Genomic DNA, 21386 nt, shown 5'->3' with positions numbered 1-21386 from the left:
TGGGAAAAGACCGTATTACACCTTAAGTACCTATAATTGTGAATGCTGGTCATTCTGTCTATGTTTTGGGGAAAGACCATATTGCACCCTAAGTACCTTTAATTGTGAATGCTGGTTATTCTGTCTATGTTTTGGGGAAAGACGGTATTGCACCATAAGTATCTATAATTTTGAATGCTGGTCATTCTGTCTATGTTTTGGGGAAAGACCGTATTGCACCCTAAGTACCTATAATTGTGAATGCTGGTCATTCTGTCTATGTTTTGGGGAAAGACCGTATTGCACCCTAAGTATCTATAATTTTGAATGCTGGTCATTCGGTCTATGTTTTGGGGAAAGACCGTATTGCTCCTTAAGTACCCTATAAAAGAGGGACAAAAGATACCAAAGGGACAGTCAAACTCATAAATCTAAAACAAACTGACAACGCCATGGCTAAAAATAAAAAAGACAAACAGAAAAACAATAGTACACACGACACAACATAGAAAATTAAAGAATAAACAACACGAATCCCACCAAAAACTAGGGGTGATCTCAGGTGCTCCGGATTGTGAATGCTAGTCATTCTGTCTATGTTTTGGGGAAAGACCGTATTGCACCCTAAGTACCTATAATTGTGAATGCTGGTCATTCTGTCTATGTTTTTGGGAAAGACGGTATTGCAAAATAAGTACCTATAATTGTGAATGCTGATCATTCTGTTTATGTTGTGGGGAAAGACGGTATTGCACCCTAAGTACCTATCAATATGAATGCTGGTCATTCTGTCTATGTTTTGGGGAAAGACCGTATTGCACCCTAAGTACCTATAATTGTGAATGCTGGTCATTCTGTCTATGTTTTGGGGAAAGACCGTATTGCACCCTAAGTACCTATAAGTGTGAATGCTGGTCATTCTGTCTATGTTTTGGGGAAAGACCGTATTGCACCCTAAGTATCTATAATTTTGAATGCTGGTCATTCGGTCTATGTTTTGGGGAAAGACCGTATTGCTCCTTAATGCCCTATAATTGTGAATGCTGGTCATTCTATCTATGTTTTGGGGAAAAACCGTATTGCACCCTAAGTACCTATAATTGTGAATGCTGGTCATTCTGTTTATATTTTAGGGAAAGACCGTATTGCACCCTAAGCATCTATCATTGTGAATGCTGGTCATTCTGTTTATGTTTTGGGGAAAGACGGTATTGAACCCTAAGTACCTATAATTGTAAATGCTGGTCATTCTGTTGATGTTTTAGGGAAAGACCGAATTGCACCCTAAGTACCTATAATTGTGAATGCTGGTCATTCTGTATATGTTTGAGGGAATGACCGTATTGCACCCTCAGTACCTATAATTGTGAATGCTGGTCATTTTGTCTATGTTTTGGGGAAAGACGGTATTGCACCCTAAGTACCTATAATTTTGAATGCTGGTCATTCTGTCTATGTTTTGGGGAGAAACCGTATTGCTCCTTAAGTATCTATAATTGTGAATGCTGGTCATTCTATCTGTTTTGGGAAAGACGGTATTGCACCATAAGTACCCTATAATTGTGAATGCTGGTCATTCTGTCTATGTTTTGGGGAAAGACGGTATTGCACCCTAAGTACCTATAATTTTGAATGCTGGTCATTCTGTCTATGTTTTGGGGAGAAACCGTATTGCTCCTTAAGTATCTATAATTGTGAATGCTGGTCATTCTATCTGTTTTGGGAAAGACGGTATTGCACCATAAGTACCCTATAATTGTGAATGCTGGTCATTCTGTTTATGTTGTGGGGAAAGACGGTATTGCACCCTAAGTACCTATAATTGTGAATACTGGTCATTCTGTCTATGTTTTGGGAAAAGACCGTATTACACCTTAAGTACCTATAATTGTGAATGCTGGTCATTCTGTCTATGTTTTGGGGAAAGACCATATTGCACCCTAAGTACCTTTAATTGTGAATGCTGGTTATTCTGTCTATGTTTTGGGGAAAGACGGTATTGCACCATAAGTACCTATAATTGTGAATGCTGATCATTCTGGCTATGTTTTGGGGAAAGACGGTATTGCACCCTAAATACCTATAAATATGAATGCTGGTCATTCTTTCTATGTTTTGGGGAAAGACCGTATTGCACCCTAAGTACCTATAATTGTGAATGCTGGTCATTCTGTCTATGTTTTGGGGAAAGACCGTATTGCACCCTAAGTATCTATAATTTTGAATGCTGGTCATTCGGTCTATGTTTTGGGGAAAGACCGTATTGCTCCTTAAGTACCCTATAATTGTGAATGCTAGTCATTCTGTCTATGTTTTGGGGAAAGACCGTATTGCACCCTAAGTACCTATAATTGTGAATGCTGGTCATTCTGTCTATGTTTTGGGGAAAGACCGTATTGCACCCTAAGTACCTATAAGTGTTTATGCTGGTCATTCTGTCTATGTTTTGGTGAAAAAACCGTATTGCACCATAAGTACCTATAATTGTGAATGCTGGTCAATCTGTCTATGTTTTGGGGAAAGACGGTATTGCACCCTAAGTACCTATAATTGTGAATGCTGGTCATTCTGTCTATGTTTTGGGTAAAGACGGTATTACACCCGAAGTACCTATAATTGTGAATGCTGGTCATTCTGTATATGTTTTGGGGAAAAAAACATATTGCACCCTAAGTATCTATAATTTTGAATGCTGGTCATTCTGTCTATGTTTTGGGGAAAGACCGTATTGCTCCTTAAGTACCTATAATTTTGAATGCTGGCCATTCTGTCTATGATTTGGGGAAAGACGGTATCGCACCCTAAGTACCCTATAATTGTGAATGCTGGTCATTCTGTCTATGTTTTGGAGAAAGACCGTATTGCACCCTAAGTACTCTATAATTGTGAATGTTGGTCATTCTGTCTATGTTTTGGGGAAAGAACGTATTGCATTCTTTCCCCAAAACATAGACAGAATGACCAACATTCACAATTATAGAGTACTTAGGGTGCAATACGGTCTTTCTCCAAAACATAGACAGAATGACCAGCATTCACAATTATAGGGTACTTAGGGTGCGATACCGTACCTATAAATATGAATGCTGGTCATTCTGTCTATGTTTTTGGGAAAGACTGTATTGCACCCTAACTACTTATAATTGTGAATGCTGGTCATTTTGTCTATGTTTTGGGGAAAGACCGTATTGCACCCTAAGTACCTATAAGTGTGAACGCTAGTCATTCTGTCTATGTTTTGGGGAAAACAACGTATTGCACCATAAGTACCTATAATTGTGAATGCTGGTCAATCTGTCTATGTTTTGGGGAAAGACGATATTGCACCCTAAGTATCTATAATTGTGAATGCTGGTCATTCTGTCTATGTTTTGGGGAAAGACGGTATTACACCCGAAGTACCTATCATTGTGAATGCTGGTCATTCTGTATATGTTTTGGGGAAAAAACATATTGCACCCTAAGTATCTATAATTTTGAATGCTGGTCATTCTGTCTATGTTTTGGGGAAAGACCGTATTGATCCTTAAGTACCTTATAATTGTGAATGCTGGTCATTCTGTCTATGTTTTTGGGAAAGACCGTATTGCACCCTAAGTACCTATAATTGTGAATGCTGGTCATTCTGTCTATGTTTTAGGGAAAGACCGTATTGCACCCTAAGTACCTATAATTGTGAATGCTGGTCAATCTGTCTATGTTTTAGGGAATGACCGTATTGCACCCTCAGTACCTATAATTGTGAATGCTGGTCATTTTGTCTATGTTTTGGGGAAAGTCGGTATTGCACCATAAGCACCCTATAAGTGTAAATGCTGGTCATTCTGTCTATGTTTTGGGGAAAGACGGTATTGCACCCTAAGTACCTATAATTGTGAATGCTGGTCATTCTGTCTATGTTTTAGGGAAAGACCGTATTGCACCTTAAGTACTATATAATTGTGAATGCTGGTCATTCTGTTTATATTTTAGGGAATGACCGTATTGCACCCTCAGTACCTATAATTGTGAATGTTGGTCATTTTGTCTATGTTTTGGGGAAAGACGGTATTGCACCAGAAGCACCCTATATTTGTGAATGCTGGTCATTCTGTCTATGTTTTGGGGAAAGACGGTATTGCACCCTAAGTACCTATAATTGTGAATGCTGGTCATTCTGTCTCTGTTTTAGGGAAAGACCGTATTGTAACCATAGTACCTATAATTGTGAATGCTGGTCATTCTGTTTATGTTTTAGGGAAAGACCGTTTTGCACCCTAAGTACTTATAATTGTGAATGCTGGTCATTCCATCTATGTTTTGGGGAAAGACCGTATTGCACCCTAAGTACCTATAAGTGTGAATGCTGGTCATTCTGTCTTTGTTTTGGGGAAAAAACCGTATTGCACCATAAGTACCTATAATTGTGAATGCTGGTCAATCTGTCTATGTTTTGGGGAAAGACGGTATTGCACCCTAAGGACCTATAATTGTGAATGCTGGTCATTCTGTCTATGTTTTGGGGAAAGACGGTATTACACCCGAAGTACCTATAATTGTGAATGCTGGTCATTCTGTATATGTTTTGGGGAAAAACCGTATTGCACCCTGAGTATCTATAATTTTGAATACTGGTCATTCTGTCTATGTTTTGGGGAAAGACCGTATTGCTCCTTAAGTATCTATAATTGTGAATGCTGGTCATTCTGCCTGTGTTTTGGGGAAAGACCGTATTGCACCCTAAGTACCTATAGTTGTGAATGCTGGTCATTCTGTCTATGTTTTGGGGAAATACCGTATTGCACCCTAAGTACCTATAATTTTGAATGCTGGTCATTCTGTCTATGTTTTGGGGAAAGACCGTATTGCAGCCTAAGTACCTATAAGTGTGAATGCTGGTCAATCCGTCTATGTTTTGGGGAAAACCCCATATTGCACCATAAGTACCTATAATTGTGAATACTGGTCAATCTGTCTATGTTTTGGGGAAAGACGGTATTGCACCCTAAGTACCTATAATTGTGAATGCTGGTCATTCTGTCTATGTTTTGGGGAAAGACGGTATTACACCCGAAGTACCTATAATTGTGAATGCTGGTCATTCTGTATATTTTTTGGGGAAAAACCGTATTGCACCCTAAGTATCTATAATTTTGAATGCTGGTCATTCTGTCTATGTTTTGGGAAAAGACCGTATTGCACCATAAGAACCTATTATTGTGAATGCTGGTCATTCTGTCTTTGTTTTGGGGAAAGACCGTATTACACCCGAAGTACCTATAATTGTGAATGCTGGTCATTCTGTATATGTTTTGGGGAAAAACCGTATTGCACCCTAAGTATCTATAATTTTGAATGCTGGTCATTCTGGCTGTTTTAGGGAAAGACCGTATTGCACCCTAAGTACTTATAATTGTGAATGCTGTTTATTCTGTTTATGTTTTAGGGAATGACCGTATTGCACTCTCAGTACCTATAATTGTGAATGCTGGTCATTCTGTCTATGTTTTAGGGAAAGACCGTATTGCACCCTAAGTACCTATAATTGTAAATGCTGGTCATTCTGTCTATGTTTTGGGGAAAGACGGTATTGTACCCTAAGTACCTATAACTGTGAATGATGGTCATTCTGTCTATGTTTTAGGGAAAGACCGTATTGCACCCTAAGTACCTATAATTGTGAATGCTAGTCATTTTGTCTATTTTTTGGGGAAAGTCATTATTGTACCCTAAGTACTCTATAATTGTGAATGCTGGTCATCCTGTTTATGTTTTAGGAAATGACTGTAATGCACCCTCAGTACCTATAATTGTGAATGCTGGTCATTTTGTCTATGTTTTGGGGAAAGACGGTATTGCACCATAAGCACCCTATAATTGTGAATGCTGGTCATTCTGTCTATGTTTTGGGGAAAGACGGTATTGCACCCTAAGTACCTATAATTGTGAATGCTGGTCATTCTGTCTATGTTTTAGGGAAAGACCGTATTGTACCCTAAGTACCTATAATTGTGAATGCTGGTCATTCTGTTTATGTTTTAGGGAAAGACCGTATTGCACCCTAAGTACCTATAATTTTGAATGCTGGTCATTCTGTCTGTTTTGGGGAAAGACAGTATTGCACCAAAAGTACCCTATAATTGTGAATGCTGGTCATTCTGTCTATGTTTGGAAAAGACCGTATTACACCCTAAGTACCTATAATTGTGAATGCTGGTCATTCTGTCTATGTTTTGGGGAAAGACCATATTGCACCCTAAGTACCTTTAATTGTGAATGCTGGTTATTCTGTCTATGTTTTGGGGAAAGACGGTATTGCACCATAAGTACCTATAATTGTGAATGCTGATCTTTCTGTCTATGTTGTGGGGAAAGACGGTATTGAACCCTAAGTACCTATAAATATGAATGCTGGTCATTCTGTCTATGTTTTAGCGAAAGACCGTATTGTACCCTAAGTACCTATAATTGTGAATGCTGGTCATTCTGTTTATGTTTTAGGGAAAGACCGTATTGCACCCTAAGTACCTATAATTGTGAATGCTGTTTATTCTGTTTATGTTTTAGGGAATGACCGTATTGCACTCTCAGTACCTATAATTGTGAATGCTGGTCATTCTGTCTATGTTTTAGGGAAAGACCGTATTGCACCCTAAGTACCTATAATTGTGAATGCTGGTCATTCTGTCTATGTTTTATGGAAAGACGGTATTGTACCCTAAGTACCTATAACTGTGAATGATGGTCATTCTGTCTATGTTTTAGGGAAAGACCGTATTGCACCCTAAGTACCTATAATTGTGAATGCTAGTCATTTTGTCTATTTTTTGGGGAAAGTCATTATTGCACCATAAGCAACCTATAATTGTGAATGCTGGTCATTCTGTCTATGTTTTTGGGAAAGACGGTATTGCACCATAAGCACCCTATAATTGTGAATGCTGGTCATTCTGTCTATGTTTTGGGGAAAGACGGTATTGCACCCTAAGTACCTATAATTGTGAATGCTGGTCATTCTGTCTATGTTTAAGGGAAAGACCGTATTGCACCCTAAGTACTCTATAATTGTGAATGCTGGTCATCCTGTTTATGTTTTAGGGAATGACTGTAATGCACCCTCAGTACCTATAATTGTGAATGCTGGTCATTTTGTCTATGTTTTGGGGAAAGACGGTATTGCACCATAAGCACCCTATAATTGTGAATGCTGGTCATTCTGTCTATGTTTTGGGGAAAGACGGTATTGCACCCTAAGTACCTATAATTGTGAATGCTGGTCATTCTGTTTATGTTTTAGGGAAAGACCGTATTGTACCCTAAGTACCTATAATTGTGAATGCTGGTCGTTCTGTTTATGTTTTAGGGAAAGACCGTATTGCACCCTAAGTACCTATAATTGTGAATGCTGGTCATTCTGTCTGTTTTGGGGAAAGACGGTATTGCACCATAAGTACCCTATAATTGTGAATGCTGGTCATTCTGTCTATGTTTTGGGAAAAGACCGTATTACACCCTAAGTACCTATGATTGTGAATGCTGGTCATTCTGTCTATGTTTTTGGGAAAGACCATATTGCACCCTGAGTACCTTTAATTGTGAATGCTGGTTATTCTGTCTATGTTTTGGGGAAAAGACAGCATTGCACCATAAGTACCTATAATTGTGAATGCTGATCTTTCTGTCTATGTTTTGGGGAAAGACGGTATTGAACCCTAAGTACCTATACATATGAATGCTGGTCATTCTGTCTATGTTTTAGCGAAAGACCGTATTGTACCCTAAGTACCTATAATTGTGAATGCTGGTCATTCTGTTTATGTTTTAGGGAAAGACCGTATTGCACCCTAAGTACCTATAATTGTGAATGCTGTTTATTCTGTTTATGTTTTAGGGAATGACCGTATTGCACTCTCAGTACCTATAATTGTGAATGCTGGTCATTCTGTCTATGTTTTAGGGAAAGACCGTATTGCACCCTAAGTACCTATAATTGTGAATGCTGGTCATTCTGTCTATGTTTTGGGGAAAGACGGTATTGTACCCTAAGTACCTATAACTGTGAATGATGGTCATTCTGTCTATGATTTAGGGAAAGACCGTATTGCACCCTAAGTACCTATAATTGTGAATGCTAGTCATTTTGTCTATTTTTTGGGGAAAGTCATTATTGCACCATAAGCACCCTATAATTGTGAATGCTGGTCATTCTGTCTATGTTTTTGGGAAAGACGGTATTGCACCCTAAGTACCTATAATTGTGAATGCTGGTCATTCTGTCTATGTTTAAGGGAAAGACCGTATTGCACCCTAAGTACTCTATAATTGTGAATGCTGATCATCCTGTTTATGTTTTAGGGAATGACTGTAATGCACCCTCAGTACCTATAATTGTGAATGCTGGTCATTTTGTCTGTTTTGGGGAAAGACGGTATTGCACCATAAGCACCCTATAATTGTGAATGCTGGTCATTCTGTCTATGTTTTGGGGAAAGACGGTATTGCACCCTAAGTACCTATAATTGTGAATGCTGGTCATTCTGTCTATGTTTAAGGGAAAGACCGTATTGTACCCTTAGTACCTATAATTGTGAATGCTGGTCATTCTGTTTATTTTTTAGGGAAAGACCGTATTGCACCCTAAGTACCTATAATTGTGAATGCTGGTCATTCTGTCTGTTTTGGGGAAAGACGGTATTGCACCATAAGTACCCTGTAATTGTGAATGCTGGTCATTCTGTCTATGTTTTGGGAAAAGACCGTATTAGACCCTAAGTACCTATAATTGTGAATGCTGGTCATTCTGTCTATGTTTTTGGGAAAGACCATATTGCACCCTAAGTACCTTTAATTGTGAATGCTGGTTATTCTGTCTATGTTTTGAGGAAAGACGGTATTGCACCATAAGTACCTATAATTGTGAATGCTGATCTTTCTGTCTATGTTTTGGGGAAAGACGGTATTGAACCCTAAGTACCTGTAAATATGAATGCTGGTCATTCTGTCTATGTTTTAGCGAAAGACTGTATTGTACCCTAAGTACTTATAATTGTGAATGCTGGTCATTCTGTTTATGTTTTAGGGAAAGACCGTATTGCACCCTAAGTACCTATAATTGTGAATGCTGGTCATTCTGTCTGTTTTGGGGAAAGACGGTATTGCACCATAAGTACCCTATAATTGTGAATGCTGGTCATTCTGTTTATGTTGTGGGGAAAGACGGTATTGCACCCTAAGTACCTATAATTGTGAATGCTGGTCATTCTGTCTATGTTTTGGGAAAAGACCGTATTACACCCTAAGTACCTATAATTGTGAATGCTGGTCATTCTGTCTATGTTTTTTGGGAAAGACCATATTGCACCCTAAGTACCTTAAATTGTGAATGCTGGTTATTCTGTCTATGTTTTGGGGAAAGACGGTATTGCACCATAAGTACCTATAATTGTGAATGCTGATCATTCTGTCTATGTTTTGGGGAAAGACGGTATTGAACCCTAAGTACCTATAAATATGAATGCTGGTCAATCTGTCTATGTTTTGGGGAAAGACCGTATTGCACCCTAAGTACTTATAATTGTGAATGCTTGTCATTCTGTCTATGTTTTGGGGAAAGACCGTATTGCACCCTAAGTACCTATAATTGTGAATTCTGGTCATTCTGTCTATGTTTTGGGGAAAGACGGTATTACACCCGAAGTACCTATAATTGTGAATGCTGGTCATTCTGTATATGTTTTGGGGAAAAACCGTATTGCACCCTAAGTATCTATAATTTTGAATGCTGGTCATTCTGTCTATGTTTAGGGGAAAGACCGTATTGCTCCTTAAGTATCTATAATTGTGAATGCTGGTCATTCTGTCTATGTTTTGGGGAAAGACCGTATTTCTCCTTAAGTACCTATAATTGTGAATGCTGGTCATTCTGTCTATGTTTTGGAGAAAGACCGTATTGCACCCTACGTACTCTATAATTGTGAATGTTGGTCATTCTGTCTATGTTTTGGGGAAAGAACGTATTGTACCCTAAGCACCCATAATTGTGAATGCTGGTCATTCTGTCTATGTTTTGGGAAAAGACCGTATTGCACCCTAATAACCTACTATTGTGAATGCTGGTCATTTTGTCTATGTTCTGGGGAAAGACGGTATTACACCCGAAGTACCTATAATTGTGAATGCTGGTCATTCTGTATATGTTTTGGGGAAAAACCGTATTGCACCCTAAGTATCTATAATTTTTAATGCTGGTCATTCTGGCTGTTTTAGGGAAAGACCGTATTGCACCCTAAGTACCTATAATTGTGAATGCTGTTTATTCTGTTTATGTTTTAGGGAATGACCGTATTGCACTCTCAGTACCTATAATTGTGAATGCTGGTCATTCTGTCTATGTTTTAGGGAAAGACCGTATTGCACCCTAAGTACCTATAATTGTGAATGCTGGTCATTCTGTCTATGTTTTGGGGAAAGACCGTATTGCACTGTTAGTACCTATAATTGTGAATGCTGGTCATTCTGTCTATGTTTTGGGGAAAGACCGTTTTGCACCCTAAGTACTTATAATTGTGGATGCTGCTCATTCTGTCTATGTTTTGGGAAGAGACCGTATTGCACCCTAAGTACCTAAAATTGTGAATGCTGGTCATTCTGTCTATGTTTTAGGAAAAGATCGTATTGCACCCTAAGTACCTATGATTGTGAATGCTGGTCATTCTGTCTATGTTTTTGGGAGAGACCGTATTGCACCCTAAGTACACTATAATTGTGAATGCTGGTCATTCTGTCTATGTTATGGGGAAAGACCTCATTTCACCCTAAGTACCTATAATTGTGAATGCTGGTCATTCTGTCTATGTTTTAGGGAAAGATCGTATTGCACCTTAAGTACCTATAATTGTGTATGCTGGTCATTCTGTCCATATTTTGGGGAGAGACCGTGTTGCACCCTAAGTACCTATAATTGTGAATGCTGGTCAATCTGTCTATGTTTTGGGGAAAGACCTTACTGCACCCTCAGTACCAATAATTGTGAATACTTTTCATTCTGTCTATGTTTTGGGAAAAGACCGTATTGCACCCTAAGTACCTATAATTGTGAATGCTAGTCATTCTGTCTATGTTTTGGGGAAAGACGGTATTACACCTAAGTACCTATAATTGTGAATGCTGGTCATTCTGTCTATGTTTTGGGGAAAGACGGTATCTCACCCTTAGTACCCTATAATTGTGAATGCTGGTCATTCTGTCTATGATTTGGGGAAAGACGGTATTACACCCTAAGTACCTATAATTGTGAATGCTGGTCATTCTGTCTATGTTTTGGGGAAAGACGGTTTTGCACCCTAAGTACATACAATTGTGGATGTTGGTCATTCTGTCTATGTTTTGGGGAAAGACCGTATTGCACCCTAAGTACTATGTTTTGGGGAGAAACCGTATTGCACCCTAAGTACCTATAATTGTGAATGCTGTTCATTCTGTCTATGTTTTAGGGAGAAACCGTATTGCACCCTAAGTACCTATAATTGTGAATGCTGGTCATTCAGTCTATGTTTCGGGGAAAGACCGTATTGCACCCTTAGTACCTATAATTGTGAATGCTGGTCATTCTGTGTATGTTTTGGGGAAAGAACGTATTGCACCCTAAGCACCTATAATTGTGAATGCTGGTCATTCTGTCTATGTTTTGGGAAAAGACCGTATTGCACCCTAAGTACCTATAATAGTGAATGCTGGTCATTCTGTCTATGTTTTGGGGAAATACCGTATTGCACCCTAAGAACCTGTTATTGTCAATGCTGGTCATTCTGTCTATATTTTGGAAAAAAACCGTATTGCACCCTAAGTACCTATAATTGTGAATGCTGGTCATTCTGTCTATGATTTATGGAAAGACGGTATTGCGCCATAAATACCCTACACTTGTGAATGCTGGTCATTCTGTCCATGTTTTGGGGAAAGATGGTATTGCACCTTAAGTACCCTATAATTGTGAATGCTGGTCATTCTGTTTATGTTTAAGGGAAAGACCTTATTGCACCCTAAGTACCTATGTAGTCTATGTTTTGGAGAAAGACGGTATTGCACCATAAGTACCTATAATTGTGAATGCTGGTCATTCTGTTTATGTTTTAGGGAAAGACCTTATTGCACCCTAAGTACCTATAATTGTGAATGCTGGTCATTCTGTCTATGTTTTAGGGAATGACCGTATTGCACTCTCAGTACCGATAATTGTGAATGCTGGTCATTCTGTCTATATTTTGGGGAAAGACGGTATTGCACCATAAGTACCCTATAATTGTGAATGCTGGTCATTCTGTCTATGTTTTGGGGAAAGACGGTATTGCACCCTAAGTACCTATAATTGTGAATGCTGGTCATTTTGTCTCTGTTTTGGGGAAAGACGGTATTGCACCCTAAGTACCCTATAACTGTGAATGCTGGTCATTCTGTCTTTGTTTTAGGGAAAGACCGTATTACACCCTAAGTACCTATAATTGTGAATGCTGGTCATTCTGTCTATGATTTGGGGAAATATGGTATTGCACCCTAAGTACCTATAATTGTGAATGCTGGTCATTCTGTCTATGTTTCGGGGAATGACCGTATTGCACCCTAAGTACCTATAATTTTGAATGCTGGTCATTCTGTCTATGATTTGAGGAAAGACGGTATTACACACTAAGTACCTATAATTGTGAATGCTGGTCATTCTGTCTACATGTATGTTTTGGGGAAAGACGGTATTGCACCATAAGTACCCTATAATTGTGAATGCTGGTCATTCTGTCTATGTTTTGGGGAAAAACCGTATTGCACCCTAAGTACCCTATAATTTTGAATTCTGGTCATTCTGGCTGTTTTAGGGAAAGCCCGTATTGCACCCTAAGTACCCTATAATTGTGAATGCTGGTCATTCTGTCTATGTTTTGGGGAAAGACCGTATTGCACCCTAAGTACCTATAATTGTGAATGCTGGTCATTCTGTCTATGTTTTGGGGAAAGACGGTATTGTACCCTAAGTACCTATAACTGTGAATGATGGTCATTCTGTCTATGATTTAGGGAAAGACCGTATTGCACCCTAAGTACCTATAATTGTGAATGCTAGTCATTTTGTCTATTTTTTGGGGAAAGTCATTATTGCACCATAAGCACCCTATAATTGTGAATGCTGGTCATTCTGTCTATGTTTTTGGGAAAGACGGTATTGCACCCTAAGTACCTATAATTGTGAATGCTGGTCATTCTGTCTATGTTTAAGGGAAAGACCGTATTGCACCCTAAGTACTCTATAATTGTGAATGCTGATCATCCTGTTTATGTTTTAGGGAATGACTGTAATGCACCCTCAGTACCTATAATTGTGAATGCTGGTCATTTTGTCTGTTTTGGGGAAAGACGGTATTGCACCATAAGCACCCTATAATTGTGAATGCTGGTCATTCTGTCTATGTTTTGGGGAAAGACGGTATTGCACCCTAAGTACCTATAATTGTGAATGCTGGTCATTCTGTCTATGTTTAAGGGAAAGACCGTATTGTACCCTTAGTACCTATAATTGTGAATGCTGGTCATTCTGTTTATGTTTTAGGGAAAGACCGTATTGCACCCTAAGTACCTATAATTGTGAATGCTGGTCATTCTGTCTGTTTTGGGGAAAGACGGTATTGCACCATAAGTACCCTGTAATTGTGAATGCTGGTCATTCTGTCTATGTTTTGGGAAAAGACCGTATTAGACCCTAAGTACCTATAATTGTGAATGCTGGTCATTCTGTCTATGTTTTTGGGAAAGACCATATTGCACCCTAAGTACCTTTAATTGTGAATGCTGGTTATTCTGTCTATGTTTTGAGGAAAGACGGTATTGCACCATAAGTACCTATAATTGTGAATGCTGATCTTTCTGTCTATGTTTTGGGGAAAGACGGTATTGAACCCTAAGTACCTGTAAATATGAATGCTGGTCATTCTGTCTATGTTTTAGCGAAAGACTGTATTGTACCCTAAGTACTTATAATTGTGAATGCTGGTCATTCTGTTTATGTTTTAGGGAAAGACCGTATTGCACCCTAAGTACCTATAATTGTGAATGCTGGTCATTCTGTCTGTTTTGGGGAAAGACGGTATTGCACCATAAGTACCCTATAATTGTGAATGCTGGTCATTCTGTTTATGTTGTGGGGAAAGACGGTATTGCACCCTAAGTACCTATAATTGTGAATGCTGGTCATTCTGTCTATGTTTTGGGAAAAGACCGTATTACACCCTAAGTACCTATAATTGTGAATGCTGGTCATTCTGTCTATGTTTTTTGGGAAAGACCATATTGCACCCTAAGTACCTTAAATTGTGAATGCTGGTTATTCTGTCTATGTTTTGGGGAAAGACGGTATTGCACCATAAGTACCTATAATTGTGAATGCTGATCATTCTGTCTATGTTTTGGGGAAAGACGGTATTGAACCCTAAGTACCTATAAATATGAATGCTGGTCAATCTGTCTATGTTTTGGGGAAAGACCGTATTGCACCCTAAGTACTTATAATTGTGAATGCTTGTCATTCTGTCTATGTTTTGGGGAAAGACCGTATTGCACCCTAAGTACCTATAATTGTGAATTCTGGTCATTCTGTCTATGTTTTGGGGAAAGACGGTATTACACCCGAAGTACCTATAATTGTGAATGCTGGTCATTCTGTATATGTTTTGGGGAAAAACCGTATTGCACCCTAAGTATCTATAATTTTGAATGCTGGTCATTCTGTCTATGTTTAGGGGAAAGACCGTATTGCTCCTTAAGTATCTATAATTGTGAATGCTGGTCATTCTGTCTATGTTTTGGGGAAAGACCGTATTGCTCCTTAAGTACCTATAATTGTGAATGCTGGTCATTCTGTCTATGTTTTGGAGAAAGACCGTATTGCACCCTACGTACTCTATAATTGTGAATGTTGGTCATTCTGTCTATGTTTTGGGGAAAGAACGTATTGTACCCTAAGCACCCATAATTGTGAATGCTGGTCATTCTGTCTATGTTTTGGGAAAAGACCGTATTGCACCCTAATAACCTACTATTGTGAATGCTGGTCATTTTGTCTATGTTTTGGGGAAAGACGGTATTACACCCGAAGTACCTATAATTGTGAATGCTGGTCATTCTGTATATGTTTTGGGGAAAAACCGTATTGCACCCTAAGTATCTATAATTTTTAATGCTGGTCATTCTGGCTGTTTTAGGGAAAGACCGTATTGCACCCTAAGTACCTATAATTGTGAATGCTGTTTATTCTGTTTATGTTTTAGTGAATGACCGTATTGCACTCTCAGTACCTATAATTGTGAATGCTGGTCATTCTGTCTATGTTTTAGGGAAAGACCGTATTGCACCCTAAGTACCTATAATTGTGAATGCTGGTCATTCTGTCTATGTTTTGGGGAAAGACCGTATTGCACTGTTAGTACCTATAATTGTGAATGCTGGTCATTCTGTCTATGTTTTGGGGAAAGACCGTTTTGCACCCTAAGTACTTATAATTGTGGATGCTGCTCATTCTGTCTATGTTTTGGGAAGAGACCGTATTGCACCCTAAGTACCTATAATTGTGAATGCTGGTCATTCTGTCTATGTTTTAGGAAAAGATCGTATTGCACCCTAAGTACCTATGATTGTGAATGCTGGTCATTCTGTCTATGTTTTTGGGAGAGACCGTATTGCACCCTAAGTACACTATAATTGTGAATGCTGGTCATTCTGTCTATGTTATGGGGAAAGACCTCATTTCACCCTAAGTACCTATAATTGTGAATGCTGGTCATTCTGTCTATGTTTTAGGGAAAGATCGTATTGCACCTTAAGTACCTATAATTGTGTATGCTGGTCATTCTGTCCATATTTTGGGGAGAGACCGTGTTGCACCCTAAGTACCTATAATTGTGAATGCTGGTCAATCTGTCTATGTTTTGGGGAAAGACCTTACTGCACCCTCAGTACCAATAATTGTGAATACTTTTCATTCTGTCTATGTTTTGGGAAAAGACCGTATTGCACCCTAAGTACCTATAATTGTGAATGCTAGTCATTCTGTCTATGTTTTGGGGAAAGACGGTATTACACCTAAGTACCTATAATTGTGAATGCTGGTCATTCTGTCTATGTTTTGGGGAAAGACGGTATCGCACCCTTAGTACCCTATAATTGTGAATGCTGGTCATTCTGTCTATGATTTGGGGAAAGACGGTATTACACCCTAAGTACCTATAATTGTGAATGCTGGTCATTCTGTCTATGTTTTGGGGAAAGACGGTTTTGCACCCTAAGTACATACAATTGTGGATGTTGGTCATTCTGTCTATGTTTTGGGGAAAGACCGTATTGCACCCTAAGTACTATGTTTTGGGGAGAAACCGTATTGCACCCTAAGTACCTATAATTGTGAATGCTGTTCATTCTGTCTATGTTTTAGGGAGAAACCGTATTGCACCCTAAGTACCTATAATTGTGAATGCTGGTCATTCAGTCTATGTTTCGGGGAAAGACCGTATTGCACCCTTAGTACCTATAATTGTGAATGCTGGTCATTCTGTGTATGTTTTGGGGAAAGAACGTATTGCACCCTAAGCACCTATAATTGTGAATGCTGGTCATTCTGTCTATGTTTTGGGAAAAGACCGTATTGCACCCTAAGTACCTATAATAGTGAATGCTGGTCATTCTGTCTATGTTTTTGGGGAAATACCGTATTGCACCCTAAGAACCTGTTATTGTCAATGCTGGTCATTCTGTCTATATTTTGGAAAAAAACCGTATTGCACCCTAAGTACCTATAATTGTGAATGCTGGTCATTCTGTCTATGATTTATGGAAAGACGGTATTGCGCCATAAATACCCTACACTTGTGAATGCTGGTCATTCTGTCCATGTTTTGGGGAAAGATGGTATTGCACCCTAAGTACCCTATAATTGTGAATGCTGGTCATTCTGTTTATGTTTAAGGGAAAGACCTTATTGCACCCTAAGTACCTATGTAGTCTATGTTTTGGAGAAAGACGGTATTGCACCATAAGTACCTATAATTGTGAATGCTGGTCATTCTGTTTATGTTTTAGGGAAAGACCTTATTGCACCCTAAGTACCTATAATTGTGAATGCTGGTCATTCTGTCTATGTTTTAGGGAATGACCGTATTGCACTCTCAGTACCGATAATTGTGAATGCTGGTCATTCTGTCTATATTTTGGGGAAAGACGGTATTGCACCATAAGTACCCTATAATTGTGAATGCTGGTCATTCTGTCTATGTTTTGGGGAAAGACGGTATTGCACCCTAAGTACCTATAATTGTGAATGCTGGTCATTTTGTCTCTGTTTTGGGGAAAGACGGTATTGCACCCTAAGTACCCTATAACTGTGAATGCTGGTCATTCTGTCTTTGTTTTAGGGAAAGACCGTATTACACCCTAAGTACCTATAATTGTGAATGCTGGTCATTCTGTCTATGATTTGGGGAAATATGGTATTGCACCCTAAGTACCTATAATTGTGAATGCTGGTCATTCTGTCTATGTTTCGGGGAATGACCGTATTGCACCCTAAGTACCTATAATTTTGAATGCTGGTCATTCTGTCTATGTTTTGGGGAAAAACCGTATTGCACCCTAAGTACCCTATAATTTTGAATTCTGGTCATTCTGGCTGTTTTAGGGAAAGCCCGTATTGCACCCTAAGTACCCTATAATTGTGAATGCTGGTCATTCTGTCTATGTTTTGGGGAAAGACCGTATTGCACCCTAAGTACCTATAATAGTGAATGCTGGTCATTCTGTCTATGTTTTGGGGAAATACCGTATTGCACCCTAAGAACCTGTTATTGTCAATGCTGGTCATTCTGTCTATATTTTGGAAAAAAACCGTATTGCACCCTAAGTACCTATAATTGTGAATGCTGGTCATTCTGTCTATGATTTATGGAAAGACGGTATTGCGCCATAAATACCCTACACTTGTGAATGCTGGTCATTCTGTCCATGTTTTGGGGAAAGATGGTATTGCACCCTAAGTACCCTATAATTGTGAATGCTGGTCATTCTGTTTATGTTTAAGGGAAAGACCTTATTGCACCCTAAGTACCTATGTAGTCTATGTTTTGGAGAAAGACGGTATTGCACCATAAGTACCTATAATTGTGAATGCTGGTCATTCTGTTTATGTTTTAGGGAAAGACCTTATTGCACCCTAAGTACCTATAATTGTGAATGCTGGTCATTCTGTCTATGTTTTAGGGAATGACCGTATTGCACTCTCAGTACCGATAATTGTGAATGCTGGTCATTCTGTCTATATTTTGGGGAAAGACGGTATTGCACCATAAGTACCCTATAATTGTGAATGCTGGTCATTCTGTCTATGTTTTGGGGAAAGACGGTATTGCACCCTAAGTACCTATAATTGTGAATGCTGGTCATTTTGTCTCTGTTTTGGGGAAAGACGGTATTGCACCCTAAGTACCCTATAACTGTGAATGCTGGTCATTCTGTCTTTGTTTTAGGGAAAGACCGTATTACACCCTAAGTACCTATAATTGTGAATGCTGGTCATTCTGTCTATGATTTGGGGAAATATGGTATTGCACCCTAAGTACCTATAATTGTGAATGCTGGTCATTCTGTCTATGTTTCGGGGAATGACCGTATTGCACCCTAAGTACCTATAATTTTGAATGCTGGTCATTCTGTCTATGTTTTGGGGAAAAACCGTATTGCACCCTAAGTACCCTATAATTTTGAATTCTGGTCATTCTGGCTGTTTTAGGGAAAGCCCGTATTGCACCCTAAGTACCCTATAATTGTGAATGCTGGTCATTCTGTCTATGTTTTGGGGAAAGACCGTATTACACCCTAAGTACCCTATAATTGTGAATGCTGGTCAGTCTGTCTATGTTTTGGGGAGAAACAGTATTGCACCCTAATTACCTATAATTGTGAATGTTGGTCAGTCTGTCTATGTTTTGGGGAAAGACCGTATTGCACCCTAAGTACCCTATAATTTTGAATTCTGGTCATTCTGGCTGTTTTAGGGAAAGCCCGTATTGCACCCTGAGTACCCTATAATTGTGAATGCTGGTCATTCTGTCTATGTTTTGGGGAAAGACCGTATTGCACCCTAAGTACCCTATAATTGTGAATGCTGGTCAGTCTGTCTATGTTTTGGGGAGAAACAGTATTGCACCCTAATTACCTATAATTGTGAATGTTGGTCAGTCTGTCTATGTTTTGGGGAAAGACCGTATTGCACCCTAAGTACCCTATAATTGTGAATGTTTGTCATTCTGTCTATGTTTTGGGGAAAGACGGTATTGCATCTTAAGTACCTATAATTGTGAATGCTGGACATTCTGTCTATGTTTTCGGGAAAGACAGTATTGCATCCTAAGTACCTAAAATTGTGAATGCTGGTCATTCTGTCTATATTTTTGGGGAAAGACGGTATTGCACCCTAAGTCCATATAATTGTGGATGTTGGTCATTCTGTCTATGTTTTGGGGAAAGAACGTATTGCACCCTAAGCACCTATAATTGTGAATGCTGGTCATTCTGTCTATGTTTTGGGGAAAGACCGTATTGCATCCTAAGTACCTATAATTGTGAATGCTGGTCAGTCTGTCTATGTTTTGGGGAGAAACCGTATTGCACCCTAAGTACCTATTATTGTGAATGCTGTTCATTCTGTCTATGATTTGGGGAAAGACCGTATTGCATCCTAAGTACCTATAATTATGAATGCTGGTCATTCTGTCTATGTTTTGGGGAAAGATCGTATTGCACCCTAAGTATCCTATAATTGTGAATGCTGATCATTCTGTCTATGTTTTGGGGAAAGACCGTATTGCACTCTAAGTACCCTATAATTGTGAATGCTAGTCATTCTGTCTATGTTTTGGGGAAAGACGGTATTGCACCCTAAGTACACTATAATTGTGAATGCTGGTCATTCTGTCTATGTTATGGGGAAAGACCTCATTGCACCCTAAGTACCTATAATTGTGAATGCTGGTCATTCTGTCTATGTTTTAGGGAAAGATCGTATTGCACCCTAAGTACCTATAATTGTGAATGCTGGTCAATCTGTCTATGTTTTGGGGAGAGACCGTGTTGCACCCTTAGTACCTATAATTGTGAATGCTGGTCATTCTGTCTATGTTTTTGGGAAAGACCTTACTGCACCCTCAGTACCTATAATTGTGAATGCTGGTCATTCTGTCTATGATTTGGGGAAAGACGGTATCGCACCCTTAGTACCCTATAATTGTGAATGCTGGTCATTCTGTCTATGATTTGGGGAAAGACGGTATTACACCCTAAGTAGCTATAATTGTGAATGCTGGTCATTCTGTCTTTGTTTTATGGAAAGACCGTATTGCACCCTAAGAGTAAGAGCCCTATAATTGTGAATGCTGGTCATTCTGTCTATGTTTAAGGGAAAGACCGTATTGCACCCTAAGTACCTATAATTGTGAATGCTGGTCATTCTTTCTATGTTTTGGGGAAAGACCGTATTGCACCCTAAGTACCTATTATTGTGAATGCTGTTCATTCTGTCTATGATTTGGAGAAATACCGTATTGCACCCTAAGTGCCTATAATTGTAAATGCTGGTAATTCTGTTTATGTTGATGGGAAAGACGGTATTGCACCCTAAGTACCTATAATTGTGAATGCTGTTAATTCTGTCTATGTTTTTGGGAAAGACTGTATTGCACCCTAAGTACCTGTAATTGTTAATGCTGGTCAATCTGTCTATGTTTTTGGGAAAGACCGTATTGCAGCCTAAGTACCCTATAATTGTGAATGCTGGTCATTCTGTCTTTGTTTTGGGAAAAGACCGTATTGCACCCTAAGTACCTAAAATTGTGAATGCTGGTCATTCTGTCTATGTTTTGGGGAAAAACCGTATTGCACCCTAAGTACCCTATAATTTTGAATTCTGGTCATTCTGGCTGTTTTAGGGAAAGCCCGTATTGCACCCTAAGTACCCTATAATTGTGAATGCTGGTCATTCTGTCTATGTTTTGGGGAAAGACCGTATTGCACCCTAAGTACCCTATAATTGTGAATGCTGGTCAGTCTGTCTATGTTTTGGGGAGAAACAGTATTGCACCCTAATTACCTATAATTGTGAATGTTGGTCAGTCTGTCTATGTTTTGGGGAAAGACCGTATTGCACCCTAAGTACCCTATAATTTTGAATTCTGGTCATTCTGGCTGTTTTAGGGAAAGCCCGTATTGCACCCTGAGTACCCTATAATTGTGAATGCTGGTCATTCTGTCTATGTTTTGGGGAAAGACCGTATTGCACCCTAAGTACCCTATAATTGTGAATGCTGGTCAGTCTGTCTATGTTTTGGGGAGAAACAGTATTGCAC

The sequence above is a fragment of the Mytilus galloprovincialis genome, chromosome 5 (genome assembly GCF_965363235.1).
Source record: "Mytilus galloprovincialis chromosome 5, xbMytGall1.hap1.1, whole genome shotgun sequence".
Taxonomy (NCBI): Eukaryota; Metazoa; Mollusca; class Bivalvia; order Mytilida; family Mytilidae; genus Mytilus; species Mytilus galloprovincialis.
Note: the sequence above shows the minus strand (reverse complement) of the source record.